We start from the raw sequence: 15,108 nt of genomic DNA on the forward strand, positions 1-15,108 counted from the left end.
CTATTCTAACTAGCTACATACTAACTTGAGTATCAAAATGTAGAATTGGGCACCTTAACTTAGATATTCAAGTTTGGGGTTCTGTCATGAGGTGATGGGGAAATATAATTATCCATTAATCTTATAACTACAGAAAGTGGGGGTACTGTGGCTTAATGTCAACTCAAAGGAAAAACATTAAATATTACTTGTAATCAGCTGGCCATAATTTTTCAAAGTAGTGAATGAGACTTTACTGAGGTATCTCATTAAGGTAATTAACTATGTAACTCCCATGCACTGCTTTAGCAATGCACCTCTTACATGTTTAAAAAGTTTGAGAAGATGCAGTGTTCATTCCTTCTTGCCAGAAGGTCCCCCATCTCTGCTGATCATGCCCTTTTTGAGGTGAGGCACACAGGTTCACTGATTGGTCAAACAGCCTAGTAATCAAGGGTGTTCTAGGTCTATATTCTGGTTGCCTCCGATATGAGTGTGCTTGTGAGGGGAAGAGATTCCCTTGCTCACCTATTTCCCACTCAGCAAACCCTCCCAGGGACAGGCAAAATGCCCAGTAATCAGATAGGGTTGCCAGGTGTCCGGTTTTCAACCATAAAGTCCAGACAAAAAGGGAACCTGGCAGTGTCCAGTCAGCACAGCTGACAGAATGGGCTGGCTCCCGAACTGGTGGGGAGGTAGGTACCAGCGCCACCGCCACCACCCAAGGAATACTGTTGCCCCTGCCCCCACTTGCCCCAATTTCCCCACCCCAGCCCCTTGCTCCAGGGACTGACCCCCCCCGTCCTGCTGTGCCCCAATTGCCCCTGCCCCATCCCCTTGTTCCAGGGACCAACCCCCTCTCCATCCTGCTGGCCCCTTGCTCCACTTGCCATTGTATAGTATATAATAATGTCCTTGCTGTTCATGTTGCCATGAAGAATATGCTCCAGGTGCTGAAATAGTGTGCCCCTTGTTGAATGAACCATGTATTTTGGTGCTCCTGTTGTGCCAGATGAATGCAGAGCAGGGGGCAGGGCATTGGGGGGAAGAGGCGGGGCAGGGGATGGGGCAGGAGTGGCCAGTTTTCAGCAATTAGAAAGTTGGCAACCCTAGGTCCATTGTGAATGTTCAACAAAAATGTATGGTATTTCTTGTAGTTCCCAGAATAAACGTGGTAGTAAATCTCTTCTGATTTCATTTGTAAAAGGGAATCTTTCACCTCCATACAGTGTGACCAGGTTTTACACAACAGTTAAATCTTTAACAATTTTAATAGACATTTAGGTGCTGGGATGAAGATCTAAAACTAATATAGTTATATAAGTACACAAATAATTTCTATTAAACAACTTCTCTCAAATGAGGTCATCTGAAATATAAGCTTTGACTCTGTTTCACAGTAAATGAGTCACTCAAATCTTAATATTTATTACTGAAATTTAATTAACTGTATATTACATTGTTTAGAATTTAAGTTAGATCTGGACAATATAAGCTCTTCTAGACATATATCAGCTGTGCAACAAAGGGTGTTTTTTTTTATTCCCTTTCATATGCATAGTCTAGTACAGCTTAAAAGGAAAACTACCCATTTTGATCAGCCTCAACAGTACAAAGTTCACAAGCACTTCTCACTAGGTCAGATATGGTGGTTATGTGTTTTGGTTATTTTTAAACAAGTGGCATCTCTAACCCTTGTGATAAAGGCAACCATCTTGCTGGCAGTATGGCAGCCTAGTGGAAGAGACTGTCAACTAACTTCCAAACTGCTTTAACAGTGGTAAGATCACAAGAAAACACTTTAATGTGCAATATTAAATAATTCCCCCCGCAATAGTAGAGATTGGTTTAACGTTGTTAAACCATATGATTAGGGAAGGCTAGAAGCTTGTTTACAATCTTGTGCATAGAGCTTCCGTGCTGCTAGTGTTGCAAATGATAGTTTTGGGGTTAGAACGATAGAAAGGTCCAAGAATATTACTCTGACATCTGTAAGTCATTATTGTATGCTACATTCTTAGTATATTCATCTCTCCAGCCCAATTTGTCTGTCAGGACTGCAGGAAGAAAATCTAACCCCTATGTATTTACAGAAATTGATTCTGATATCTATTGATAGCTAAGAGGAAAAAATAGGTCTCGCCAGTCAATCACCAATGGTTAAATAAATGACAACTAATTAATTAATAAAAATAAATAAACTGGTGAACACATGTATAAATTTTAAAATGTGGATTCTTTGCTCTCAGAAAGCTGATTCTGCCACTTTTACTCATCTTGAATAATATTTGAGTGGTCCCAGTGAGCAAGGCTGGCAGAATTGGTGCCAATGATACCCTGGAAATTAATTAATTTTTTTCCTTATGTTGGCCTGATTCACATCTGTCTGATTTTAAGATTAATTTACTAGTACCATCTATGGAATTAAATCTTTTGGTCTTTTGTGTGGGGATGGGTTTGGGAATATCCACCAAGGGAAATCTTTTTTTTTAAAAAAAAGAACCTATATTGTGCAGTGTGGGCCATTCCAAATGCCAACAAGTTACTCTTCAGATATGTTTCATGAGCCTTGGATATAAGATATTTCTGGCAGGAATGACATAGCAGTATCTAGAGAAGGAGTAAACTCCCATCAGATATGGGAAAATCATCCCCTCCGTCCTTTGTTTGGTGACAGAATTATTATTATTTTGTATTATCAAAGCAGGGACTCCTCCAAGCCCCAAGTATTCCCTTCCAGCACAGCAGATTCCTATGATCACAGACTTTGCCAGTAGGGACCATCATGATCATTTAGTCTGACCTCCTGCACATTGCAGGCCACAGAACCTATCCTCCCACTCCTACCATACTTTACGATACTTTATAGTATATAAATACGATAATTTAAAGACATAAAGTACTTATTTTTCTCTTGAATGATGACTTGGTTTCCACTGGTATTATTTTTTATTTATGGAACACAAGGATTGGAGAAAATGTATTTCTAAGTCTACTTTTCCATTTCTGTGTTTTACTATGGTGGAGTTGGTCATGACACCATAGTTAAAGTTCCATAAGAGATTTTTCTTTTGACAGAGGATGATTCTGAAGTTTGATAAAGGCTGGTTAAGTTGCTTGCTCATACTGTGATCAGATAAACCTGTAATTCTGAATAATTTGCTTCTTTTTAAACAAAATATTAGGTTTTATGGGGACATATCCGGTTTTATTTACCAAAAACCTGATATGTACCTGTATGTTTTTTTTTAAAATTGCTTCAGATCTTGTTTCACACACATTTGTGTGCATATTATACTCTACAGTATGTGCAATATGTAAAGATAATCTTACAATTTACACAGATGTTCACCATATGTGTAGCTGCATATGGAAAACAAATATGAGCTAAGCATGCTCCCCAGCTTATGCTCCCATGAGAAATGTATATGGTTACAGTAAAAATGCATACATAGGAATAGTTAATAAAATACTAATAGATACCATGGGCTTAGTTTTGGGCAGTTCAACGCCCACAATTTAAAAACTGGAAGTGGAACATAGAAATTCTATTAAAAGTGCAGAATATGTGTTTTTTAAACCACAGAAGTAAACCAAATACACAAAGCCTATTTGGGCTTAAGTTTTTACTTGTAGTACAAAATCTACTCTTAAATGTTAAATGCATTTGTTGTAGTCACAAAAGAGAACAGCTCAATCACTAACATCTTAGTTACCCTTTATATCCATGACCCTATCCTAACCTTTCTTCTCCACCTATATCTTTCATCCCTCATATTACTTTCACAATATTTTTTTATAAAAGATGAAAGAAAAATGTATTTGGGATATAGCCACCTCTGCCCTGAGAAACACCTCCATATTAGTACAAAAAAGCATCTGATTTTCTCCTATCAATATGTGTGGGATTTATATACACCAATTAAAATTACATACATAATCCCCTGTGCATCAAAGAGAATTTGTAACCTTTTATGTGCATTACAGTGAACCTTTAGATCCAAAGAAAAAGTCAGCTGCTAAAGAGCACTGTATGACTATTCCATCACATGCAGTTAAATATACCTTTTTAAAAAAGTGTATTTTTCAAAACTGTTTTAGGGGTAAATCCTGATGTCCCCCATGTAAATACAAGGTCCCAAATCCAGTGGAAGTACCATGTTTGTAGTGTGTGATGTTCAGAGACTGGAGCTACCTACCAAGGGGCTTCCCCTATCTCTTTGTGCACTACTGGTGAAAGGCCTATTCACCCTTTAAATCCTCAAACAGAGCGAAAATGAGACACAGCAGTGTATAAGCCCTGTGCTGACTCTCTGTACAGAGGTGAATTTCACCACATAGAGGCAGAGCTTCATGGAAGTTTTCTGTACTTGAATTCAGAGCAGGATGTGGACATGTTGGAACAGTATTCAATGTCTCCATGCACAACATGCATCCATTGAGCTACTTGGAGGAATAGGGGACCACAGTGGGTTGCATCTGCTAGTCCTCTCCTATATCCAGCTATAGCTCCGCTGCAGAGCTTCTCTGATCCTTACTTACCTCTTCAAATCCCACTTACTGTTTTCAGGCAAAGCTCTTTTACTTAGGTTTTACTTGTGGGATCAGGTTTTGGTCCTTAATGAATAGATTTAAAAATTCACTGTAAATGTGGGGGCCCCCAAATAATAACTAGCCTGAGAAGGGGTAACCTTGATTTACATCAATAAGCAGAGTGAGTATCTTGTGCTTTATATATATTAAGGATTATCTTCTTCTATTCCCCAATTCCTTCTAGAACTTTTATTTCTCATTAACAAAGTTAGGTTTGGTTTCCTATTGCATGTGATAAACAGGATGAGATAGATGGAGGCCAGACAATATTCTCCAGTGTGGGGCTTTTCTCACCCTCACACCAATGGTTTAATGGCCCACTCATTATGACTGCTTTCTGTCTAGTTAACTATTCTATTTCTAAGTCACCTAAACCCTTGGGTATCGAAATGTCATGCAAAATTGTTCTCCGTTACCCCAAAGACAACACCAAATGTCATGTTTAAAGAGAGGTTTCCTGCCAATCACAATAATGTTCTGTTCTGCTTGGATCATCAGCATACCACTAGTTAAGAAAAATCACAAGTATAGATTTCCTACGATATGTGTTAAATATTAGCTTCTGCTGTATAAGAATGGCCCCTTGCGTATCAACTACTATTGTATTTTGTTCCACTTACATGGGTGATTATTAATCCTTGTACTTTGCCTTTATTTTCAAACATTGCTCTCTTGTGTATTTTAGTCCATTATTATAATCACACCCAGGAACTGTACATCACGTTCATTTCCACTATCACAAAGCTAAACAAACTTTGATTAAGAAGTTTGAAACCCATTGCGGCGCTCCATGGCACACTCTCCCCATGCCAATCAATAAAAATAAGTAGAGTACTTCTGTGCAGAGGGACCTTCCCAAAATCAGGATTGCAAGAAATGTCTATAAACGTAATCCCCTAGGTAACAACATAATTAAGAGGTCAAACGTAGGAACTGTACTGGTACTGTTAGTTGATGGTCTCCTCTTAGAAATGGACAAAGATAAAATACCCAACCATGCTCATTCTTTTAGATCTGTCAACAGCTCTTAATAGTGTTGACCATCCTGAGTGAATATCTCTGTCCTTCAGCCATGCTGCCACAACTATAATCAGTGGAAGTACTCAAGGGAGCTCCTTTGCTATAAATAGGATGAAGTTGCTGACAAGATATTCTCTGTACAGAGTCCATTAGTATGGAACTCATTCCCCTGTTTGACCAGCCTGGATTTGTTAAATTTCTGGGCACACCAGAAAGACCATCTTTTTCCTCAAGCTTTTGGTGAGGGGATGCCTTGAGGATTGGAGCAGGTTGGGTTGATTTTTTTTTACTCAGACTTACTGGTGTATATTTATGTGATAAAGAGAGAGGCACATTTATTACCCTGTGTTTTGTTGTAAATTCTAATGAGAGGGGAACCCAGACCACAGGAAGGGTACTGATAGTTTATATACATCTACATAAAATAAATAAATGGAGCTTAATTAACTAACATACAAGAAAATATCTTTGACATCAAACATTGAAGTATCAAATTACAGAATCATGAGACTGGAAGGGACCTCGAGAGGTCCCCAGCACTCATGGCAGGACTAAGTATTATCTAGACCATCCCTGACAGGTGTTTGTCTAACCTGCTCTTAAAAAACTCCAATAATGGAGATTCCACAATCTCCCTTGGCAATTTATTCCAGTGCTTAACTACCCTGACAGATAGGAAGTTTTTCCTAATGTCCAACCTAAACCACTCTTGCTGCAATTTAAGCCCATTGCTTCTTGTCCGATCCTCAGAGGTTAAGGAGAACAATTTTTCTCCCTCCTCCTTGTAACAACCTTTTATGTACTTGAAAACTATTATTATGTCCCTGTGATGGGTTGCCCCCCCCTTCCAGGGTGCCACCTGATGTACTGGGGTACCACTGAGCCTGCCTGTTCCACCAGCCTGGGCTCCCTCACCCTGTCTTGCTAAGCCAGGCCCTCAAGCCTCCTCTAGCACACACACAGGTAGGGAGACACCCAGCTGCAAAAAGACACGGACACTGAAACCAGCACTGCATGGGAAGGCTTTCAGCTAAGTAATTGTCCAGCACTCAAGTGCACTCCCACTCTGGAGAGTAAACCAAAAATTATATTGTCTTGTGCTGCACAGAGAACTGTACAGCGTAAGCTAATTGAAATTCACCCTCTCCCTCAATGTGGAGAGAAATATGCACAGCTTCCCCCTGCCCCAGTTATGAATTACACAAACTGGGTTAAAAAAAAAACAAGTGTATTAAGTACAAGAAGTAGATTTTAAGTGATTATAAGGGATAGCCCACAGATCAAACAGATTACCTTAGTAAATAAAAACCGCAAACTGAGCTTAACACGCTAGATAGGTAGGATATAAATTAGCAAATTCTTACCCTGAGTGATAAACAGGCTGGCAGACTCTTAAGGCACAAGTTGCCTTGGCTTTTCCAGGTTTCGATACACAGGCTAAAGATCCTTCTAGCCTGGGACCATCACTTCCCACAGTTCAGTCCTTGCCCCTCAGGTGTTTCCAGGTGTGTTGTTGGATGTCGTTGTCCTCCTTTTATATCTTCTTCCCACTTGCTGGAAAGCTCTTTTGCTGTTACCTGGGTCAAACAGTTCCCATTGTGTAGTGCTATCTCTGAGAGATTTCTATTGCACACAGTTCCTGGGGTAATCCTTGTGCTTGTGTCATTTCCTCAATAAGCCATTAACATTGTTTAGCCTTTTTACTGTTGTATCTGAAAGGCTGTTTGTGAGGCTCAACCTCACAACATGTTTCAGTAATGCATACATACCCAAACTTTATAACTTCATATACAACGATAACACACACAATCCAACAAGATATTAATGTCTAGCAGATCAAGACTTTTAGAATGATATCTCACAAGACATACTTTGTACAAAATATATCCTAGTTACACAACAGTGGTGAATATTGGGGTGTCAGGGTGTCTCAGTCCTCTCTGTCTTCTCTTCTCCAGACTAAACAAACTCAATCTTTTTCAATCTTCCTTCACAGGTCATGTTTTCTAGACCTTTAATCATATTTAGCTTGTGATCCACTATAACCCCATATCCCTTTCTGCAGTAATCCTTCTTAAGCAGTCATTTCCTATTTTGTATGTGTGCAACTGATTGTTCCTTCCTAAGTGGAGTACTTTGCATTTGTCCTTATAGAATTTCACCCTATTTACTTCAGACCATTTCTCCAGATCATGTGCCACATACAGTATGAACTCTTGATACATAGTTGCCTGCCATTCCTACTGACCCTTAGCCAAGGACAGTAAGGGCTGATATGCTGCATTCTCTGGCATCCTCCTGTCTCTTTACCTCCATCCAGGGTGAGGAGTAAATTATAACTCCAAGGCTGGTAGTCTAAGACAGAGTCACAGGAAAAACAAACCAGTATCCACATAAGGCATTAATAAGCAGCAGAACTTTAAATACATATAACTTAAGAAACAAATTGTATTATAAATCATTTGGGAAAAAACTGAGTACCAATAAGTTCAAAAGAAATTCCTATCCCATACAAAACCTTAAATAGCAAAGAATGTAAAGCGTATATGTGAGGGAGAGCTCTTAAATGACACTCAGAATTCCAACAAAGTTAAACTTGAGAGTCACTCATGGGATTCACAGGGCTGGCGCAACCCATTAGGTGACCTAGGCGGAAGTTAATAAATTATATGAAGTGATCGTTCTCGGGAAGAAGCAGTTTTGGAAACAATATATATTAAATAGATATCTATTATATGGGTCTTACCTACTCCTAAAAACATAGGCCAAAACTTTCAAACCTGGCTGCTCCTAAATCCATATTTAGACACTTAAAAAAAGTGGCTTTAATTTCCAAGATGTTGAGCACTTGCAGCTCCCACTGATTTAAGTGAGATTTGTTGGTGTATTCTGAATATCAGGCCATACTTACTTTGGGGCCTAAATAGGGATATAGGAGTCTAACTTTTGGTACACACGAGATGATTAGGGAAAATAATCACTTACAAAATGTAACTATAAGACTCAACTTTCATCTCTGTGCCTTTTTTTATGAGGCCTATACACCTGCGTCCCTGACCCAGACTGACATGCTCTTGTCCCTCCTTAATCTTATTCCTGATAAGATCCCTATAAACTCATGCCCTAACAAACAAAACAGACCAGAATAAGGAGAAAAGAGAAATTTCAGGGATGAGGGAAGGAGGGTAGGAAATCAAAAGATCAAAAGCAAAAAAGAAAAACCCCAAACCATGGAACTAACCGAAAATGCTCAACTTTACTGCTTAGTCACTTTCACTTTTGTTGCATCCCTTTCCTCTTCTTTTGTCTATTATATTGTAAACTCTCTCTAGGGAACTTGTCTTCATACTTGTCAGCAAAGATGCTGTCACACCTTAGGCACAATATGAAAATAAGTAAGAAGTAATGCCGTAATAATATTAAAAGACAATTATATACATGAAAAGATTTTAGCCTGAGATATTTACAACTCATGCAAAGAATTCAATTCATAATATGGGCTTCAATTTGCAAGGACGCACACATCTTTCAGTTTTAAGACAATATTTAGTAATTTAGGTCCCAATTCTGCAAACATGAATATGCATAACTTTACTCATATGAGTAGTCCCATTGAACTCATGTATTTGTGTATGTTTTTGCAGGATTGAATCCTAAATTATTTACTATATAGGCTTGAATTGGAAAGGTCATGTATATATTACGGATATTTATTTATTTATTTATGTAGCACTTTATGGGCAAGTATGAAGACAAGGCCCCTGTTCTGAAGAAATTACAATGTATTGACTTCAATAGGCTTTGGGTTAGGCTTTAAACAGACAATTTACAGGATGGGAATGGAATCAACCAAATAAAAGTGATTGAGCAGCGACATTTTTCTCCCTCTTGATCTTTTCTTCTTCTTGTTTTTTTTTTTTGTGGGTGTTATTTTTCCTCCTGCACATAACCTCTCTTTCTTTCCTACCTCTTCTGGTCTATTTTGTGTGAACTTGTTAGAATGGCAGTTCATAAACATCTTATAAGAAGTATATTTTAAGGAGAGGAAGGGTTCTGGCAGATTTAGGAGGCCTTGTGATGCAGAAGGTACAGGGATTAAATTGGGATGACACAAAAGGGATGCTTAGTCACAGAGGTATTTGTTTTGTTTTTCTTTATCTGATGTCTTCAACAGCAGATAATTTAAATAGCATATACTATTGTGTCCAAAACTTCATGGCGAGTTGAGGACTCAGCACAGGATTGGGCCCTATACCACTAAGGTTTCAAATCTTACATTCCATTGCTTCATTGGAAATTTGAGGTGTGCAAGGATTGCAGGATCATGACCTTAGGAAAGAATGCAGATTTTTCTTACTGTTTTGTATTAATGAGTTATTGGGTAGACATCTTTTTTGGTATGGCTTAAGTTTTATTAGTTAAAAATCATATAAAGATGCCAAACCTTTGATCCCTATTCCAGTAGGAGTCTTAAGCAGAATATGTGAAATAAATTAATTATTTTCCCATTAGCATCTATTTTCCCTACATCTTGTATTCATTGTTTTGGAATTTCATGACTGGGTTATTTCCCTCTTCGTTGGACTTTTTCTAGTTACTCTAAAACTTTTTTAGAGGGTCTGGGACTTTGTTGCTACATCCAGTTCCAGGGTCACTGACCACTTATATCTTCCACTGATTTAATGTAAAACAGTGCTTTTAAATTCACATACAGTACAAGTTGCTGCATAGTCTTGGCCCCTCTGACTTTCATGACTTTCTCACCCCATACCTCTGGGTCAGTCTTTTTATTCTAGATCTGAGAGCTTGCTAGCCATTCTATGTATGGGGAATAGTCTTTTTCATACTATGCTGCTCATTTATGGAATTCTATGCCTTTCAGGATTAGGCTGTCCAAGTCACTGTGAGAATGTAAATCCAGATTTAAGACATTTTTGTTCAGCTATTTTTTCTTTGATTTGTTCCGATGCGTGAATTACTTTTTGACATTTAAATGAAGGATGAAATATAAATGCAAGAGATCATTAAACTGTCTGCCCATATGGTTTCTATAGTAATTCTTTCGTTTAAAGTATGTCTTTTTACTTTTACTTTTGACAGTAGATTAGCATGTGTAGGAATGTGTTGCTCCCAAATCACAGCCCACAAGAATGGCAAACTGTTCCCTTGGCAACGAGGCAGGAATGACCTTGTCCCAGTGTCTGTATTTGGGAAACTTATTGGCAACCTGACATCACCCTTGCAGCTGGTGTTCACGCGCTCAAGAGATGGGTTTGCTATCTTATGTAATTGTACACTGCATGTCTTCTTCATTCGCAAAATTTGTACCAATAAAAAGTGTTGTAAACAAAGCAAGTATTATAATAAAAACCCCAAAAAAGGTTTTTTCCAGGAAGGCTTTTGGCTTAAGGCTTTAAAAGCTAGTACCACAGACCTGGTGTTCTGTTTCCTTTCTCTTCACCACAAGCATGAGCATATGTTCATCAGCAAAAGGTGAATTTGATGGCACCACAAGCTACAGTATATGAGAGGTCCTTCTATTCCCTAGGGTCCTATGCTAGAACCATTCTGTGAAGCTCTGGAATAGGCTTCTGAAGGAGACTGTGGAATCACCATCACTGGAGGTTTTTAAGAACTGGTTGGACAAACACCCTTCAGGAATGGTCTACATTACTTGGTCCTGCCTCATCACAGTGGGCTGGACTTGATGATTTGTCGAGGTCCCTTCCAGCCCTACATTTTTAGGATTCTGTGATTCTAATAGAACTCTGAAGTCAGTGAGAGGTCTGTGTTCAGGGAAGCTGAAGAATCTAGCTAACCAATAATTATTTTTATAGGGTAAAGTTTCTGAGGACTACTTAATTCCTACACAAATTGTATGTCAAACTCAATATATTATATTAATTGTTTTAAATCACCAATTTTAATCATGATTTAAATCCGAAAGCAGGAAACCGTGATTTAAATCAGTGATTTTAATTGTGATTAGCTTTGTACTTTATAGCTATTTTCCTAAAGAAAGGTTCATTCTTATTGGTTGGTAACCATTAAAACATGTTGATTTTCAACTAAATATAGCCTTTAGACTAAATGTGGTGCTGCTTTTTGCTAACTAGGAAGATATACTGCATTTATACACATTTATTTAAACAGGTATGTAAGTTAACTTACATTTATTCAGTTTCTTAATTTTTTTCATTTTTTATTATGTTAGAAAATGGTGAATGATGCATTTACTAAATGATTAATTTTTTTTACTTGTGTCAAGTTCTATTAGGATGGAAATCCAAATTCAATTAAAAATGCACAAAACTAAAAATGTTTAAATTAAATGACACTATCTTATGTGCTGGATAGAGAAGAAAAAAGTTAATAGCCAAACATGTATTGCATTTAAAACTAATACTTATTAAATAAAGGAAGTGTTGTCTGCAGTTACTGAATTTAACTGATTTCTGGTTACTATGTCCTTCAAGATTTTAGAACTAGTTGATCTAATTCTCTCACACCTAGTATTTATTCATAGAATGGATTAGGAAAACGAGCTTTCCTGTTTTTCCAACTCCCAATTGGTTTCTTTACTTTGAATGAACTTGTCATTAAAGTGAACTAGTTGAATAAACTGAAACAAAGAAAATATTTTCTGTGCACCTGCAGAAGAGGCTACTACTGTCAAAAGCTGGCTTGGTGCTTCAGTAAATTCTGGTTACACGTGCTTAGCCAGTGACTCTACCAATTAAGTATTCTGACTTTCTTTAAAATTTGGCAGAAAATATCATAGAATATCAGGGTTGGAAGGGACCACAGGAGGTCATCTAGTCCAACCCCCTGCTCAAAGCAGGACCAATCCCCAACTAAATCATCCCAGCCAGGGCTTTGTCAAGCCTGACCTTAAAAACCTCTAAGGAAGGAGATTCTACCACCTCCCTAGGTAACCCATTCCAGTGCTTCACCACCCTCCTAGTGAAACAGTTTTCCCTAATATCCAACCTAAACCTCCCCCACTGCAACTTGAGACCATTACTCCTTGTTCTGTCATCTAGTACCACTGAGAACAGTCTAGATCCATCCTCTTTGGAACCTCCTTTCAGGTAGTTGAAAGCAGCTATCAAATCCCCCCTGATTCTTCTCTTCTGCAGACTAAACAATCCCAGTTCCCTCAGCCTCTCCTCATAAGTCATGTACTCCAGCCCCTTAATCATTTTTGTTGCCCTCCGCTGGACTCTTTCCAATTTTTCCACATCCTTCTTGTAGTGTGGGACCCAAAACTGGACACAGTACTCCAGGTGATGCCTCACCAATGTCGAATAGAGGGGAATGATCACATCCCTCGATCTGCTGGCAATGCCCTTACTTATACAGCCCAAAATGCCATTAGCCTTCTTGGGAACAAGGGCACACTGTCAACTCATATCCAGCTTCTCGTACACTGTAACCCCTAGGTCCTTTTCTGCAGAACTGCTGCCTACCCATTCAGTCCCTAGTCTGTAGCAGTGCATGGGATTCTTCTTTCCTAAGTGCAGGACTCTGCACTTGTCCTTGTTGAACCTCATCAGATTTCTTTTGGCCCAATCCTCTAATTTGTCTAGGTCCCTCCGTATGCTATCCCTACCCTCCAGCGTATCTACCACTCCTCCCAGTTTAGTGTCATCTACAAACTTGCTTAATATGTACTGCTTAATACTATTTTTGTATTTAATTTAAATTATTTTTGTATATTATAATAAGGTTAGACCTTAACATAGCTAGTCAATTCCAATTTAATTTGGATAGGTTTTATTTAAAAAATTCCTGTATTTAATTTAAATAAAAAAAATCAGATTTTTTTATTTAAAAACCCCCAAAACATCAATTTTCATCCACCTGATCTGGGTTATATAGAGCTTGATCCTTCAAGTAGCTGAGCACTCTGGCCCTGATCCAATAAATCACTGAAGCATATGCTCAATTTTAAATGTGACTTTACTGACTTCCCATTGACCTTGGAGGCATTGCTCATGTGCTTAAGTGCTTTGCTGGACTGGTGCTAGCACACTCAGCACCTTGTGGGGCAGAGATCTTATACAGGGCCAACAGCATGCGGAGCATTTTACCAACAAGCCTGAAATCAAAGGACTTGATATCTGCTTCCACAATGGTGTAAATCTGGAGTAACTCCGTTTAAATTGATGGTATTAAACTGGTGCAAAACCAGTGTGAGATCAGAATCAGGTGCAATTTCTCTGCCAAACCGTTCACATCCTAAATCCTTTTAAAATATCAGGTGGTTCTACTATACAAAACCTATGGAAGATCACACTTGGAGTATTGTGCCCATAGTACTAGGTATCAAATTTTAAAACTAATGTTCACATTCATAAAAGAGTGAAGAGAAAGGCTAGAAGGTTTCTCTGGAGACTGGAAGGTCCATAATACAAGGAAAGACTTCAAGATCTGAATATGTTCAGCACTGAAAATAGAACAGTGATAGGTGACTTTTCAATTTGATTATAGTATAAAAGTATTTCAAAGGATCATATCATAGCAGGCCTTGAAAAAGCCAATGCTGATTAGAGGACTGTGGCCATGATCTGAAGCTGGTAAATGATAAGGGCCCAGTCCTACAAACTCTTACTTTCATGAGTGGTCCTTATTTCTGTGAGTTACTCCCACTGATTTTAATGGGACTATTTGTGCAAGTTACAGGATTGGGCCTGAAAAATTTAGAAATTTATATCAGGGCTAGTTTCTTCTCCCAGAAAAAGAACATGGAATTGAAACTATCAAGCAGGTAGCGTAGAGTAATTTAAGATGACTGACATTTATTTAGGACCTAATTCTGCAATGTGCTGAGTGGTGCTTGCAAAGGTGAACTACCACAACTTTCATACACTTCAATGAAAGTTGAGGGCATGCAGCATCTTGTAGGATTGGGCCCAGTGGCTATAAAGTGAAATAACTCAGTCATGTCCTGAACAAAAAGTGCATAACCACTGGAGTAGCTAAGTTTAAAAATAAACAAAATGTAAATTACATATATTTATATGTGCTCAACATCTGCCAAGATTTAACATGAAATCTAAGATTACAGGAATTTTCTTTAGTTTTAGTAGGAAATTAGGTATTTCCTATTTACTCTGCCATGAAACTAAAAAAATAAAATTAGCCATCAGACAACTGTTCACTTTAGCTGCATTTCACTATAACATTTTTCAGAATCTTCATTCATTGGACTCTGGGGCAGCAAGTAGTTCCTGACAGGCTGGACTTCCTGTCACAGTTTGGGAATTCCTTGTTCCTCAGCACACCTTCCAGGTCCCTTGCTCTGGTGAGCTCTCCTGCTCAGGTCTCCTGGAAGCTCTAGAAATCACCTCATCTGAGCCCTGGTAACCCTTTAGCAGGCTCCTAGTCCTTAGCTAATTAGCTACTAACCAGCCACCTCAGTATTTGACTATTTCCAAGTGGGTCTGAGTTGGCTAGTTCTCCCTTTATAGGGGCCTGTCACAAGTAAGCTGGTCTGTGACTCCCCTTACAGGG

The sequence above is a fragment of the Terrapene carolina genome, unplaced genomic scaffold (genome assembly GCF_002925995.2).
Source record: "Terrapene carolina triunguis isolate 2854851 unplaced genomic scaffold, T_m_triunguis-2.0 Scaffold211, whole genome shotgun sequence".
Lineage (NCBI taxonomy): Eukaryota > Metazoa > Chordata > Testudines > Emydidae > Terrapene > Terrapene triunguis.